The 2,272-nt window shown below is 41.1% G+C and overlaps 1 pseudogene; it reads left to right on the top strand.

Annotated features, from left to right (window-relative positions):
• The first annotated feature begins 635 nt into the window (after nucleotides 1-635).
• LOC143680494 (glyceraldehyde-3-phosphate dehydrogenase pseudogene) lies at nucleotides 636-1,728 on the top strand (annotated as a pseudogene).
• The last annotated feature ends 544 nt before the right edge of the window (nucleotides 1,729-2,272 follow it).

The following is a 2,272-nucleotide window of genomic DNA, read 5'->3' as shown; positions in this document are numbered from 1 at the left end:
CGTAAATAACATGGTGAGAGGACCTCCAAATGTCTTACTTCTCAAATGTAAATATTAAAGAACTTACCTGATCTACCCCAGGGGCATCAGAGATGATAGTAGAATAAAATCTCATACTCTTCACAGTTGTTGACAGTGCAACATCAGGATATTTTTTTTTTCTCTGAGAATGAATACTTTGTATTATTTCTTTTACATTATTCTGTTCTGAGCTACATAGCATATATCATACCTTTTCCAAAAATGTTGACTAAAATTTTAATTATGTCACATAAATCATTAATATTTATATTTACCATACATACTTCTTGTGCAGTGAATTATTTTTTAATCTTTTCTAAAATGTCTAAGGTTTGCAACAATTCCAAATACTATGGGTCAACCATTAATACTAAATTCAGTATAGTCTTATCTCTTAGGATGATTATGGAAAAAAAGTAGAAAAGCCCAAGTAAAGTACTTAATACACTGCATGGAACAGAGTAAGCATTATGTATTTTTCAGTTATGATTATTGTCAGTCAGGAAACAATTTAAATCCATCAAAAGGATTTCAGAAAATAGGCTCTCTACTCCTCCCTGCTAGACAGACAGCCTCATCTTTTCATGCAGTGTTAGCTGCATCTCTGAGGCATGATGGTGAAGTTTGGAATAAACAGATTTGTCCATATTGGGCACCTGGTCACCAGGGCTGCTGTAAGCTCTGGCAAAGTGCAGGTTATTGCCATCAATGACTCCTTCATTGACCACAACTACAGTCTACATGTTTCAGAATATGATTCCACCCATGGCAAATTCAAGGGCACTGTCAAGGTTGAGAATGGGAAGTTGTCATCAATGGAGGTTCTATTATTACTATCTTACAGGAGTGAGATCCCACCAACATCAAATGTGGTGATGCTGGTCTGAATATGTTGTGTAGTCCACTGGTGTCTTCACAACCCTAGAGAAGGCCGGTGCTCACTTGAAGGGTGGCACCAAAAGAGTCATTATTTCTGTCCCTTTGACTGATGCCCTCATGTTCATGATGGGTGTGAACCATGAGAAGCATGACAGCTCCCTCAAGATTGTCAACAAGGCTTACTGCACCACCATTGTTTGGCCCCCTTGGCCAAGGTCATACATGACAACTCTGGCATCATGGAGGGACTCATGACCACCGAGGGACTCGTGACCACCATCCATGCCATCATTGTCATCCAAAAGGCTGTGGATGGCTCCTCTGGGAAAATGTGGTGTGATGACCATGGGGCTGCCCACAATATTATCCCTGCATGTACCAGCACTGCCAAGGTAATGGGCAAGGTCACCCTGGGGCTGAATGGGAAGCTCACTGGCATGGCCTTCCACATCGCTGCCCCCAATATGTCTGTTGTTGATCTGACCTGCTGCTGGAGAAAGCAGCCAAATACAATGACATCAAGAAGGTGGTGAAGCAGGCATCAGAGGGCCCCCTAAAGGGCATCCTGGGCTATACTAAGGACCAGGTTGTCTCCTGCAACAGTGACACCCACTCTTCCATTTTTGATGCTGGGGCTAGCATTGCCCTCAATAACCCTTCTTTAAGCTCATTTCCTGCTATGACAATGAATTTGGCTACAGTAACAGGGTGATTGACCTTATGGTCTACATGGCATCCAAGGAGAAGGAGTCCCTGACAACCACCACCAGTGACAGCATGAGAGAAAGAGAGGCTGTCAGTTGCTGGGGGAGTCCTAGCCCCATTTGATTCCCCAGTACTGAAAATCGCCATCCTCCACAGTTCCGTTCCCAGACCCCCTGAAGAAGGGGCTGAGAGCTCTACTTTGTCACATCCTATCAATAAAGTACACCCAACCAAATTCAAGAAAATTTGGTTTTATTTCTTATAGGAAACATCTTACTTTGGTACACTACCATTCACGATATATGTGCAGCTTATTTTGAAACACCAGTACATGGTCATTTGAATTAAAAGCTCCATTCATATCTTTGTACAGCATTTACCACATCATATTATAATTTCACTTTTTTTTCATTTCTGATTACCCTCACTAGACTCAGAGCACCTCAAGGACAAGGAGCATGTTTTTTTTTTCATCTTTCTGCCTCCTGTGTCTAGCATGGTAACTAGGACAGAGTGAACTCTTGTTTATTGAAAACATAAGGGACAATTTGTATTTATGAAAAGAGTTCCTTATATTTATTCTACATGAAAGACATTCACATTTATAGTACAATGACATGTCAGTACTCATCAGTAAAATGCATGTTCTCTATATTTTGAAATCACT

This window comes from Tamandua tetradactyla, chromosome 4 (assembly GCF_023851605.1).
Source record: "Tamandua tetradactyla isolate mTamTet1 chromosome 4, mTamTet1.pri, whole genome shotgun sequence".
Taxonomy (NCBI): Eukaryota; Metazoa; Chordata; class Mammalia; order Pilosa; family Myrmecophagidae; genus Tamandua; species Tamandua tetradactyla.
Note: the sequence above shows the minus strand (reverse complement) of the source record. Positions and strands in the feature narration are given on the sequence as shown.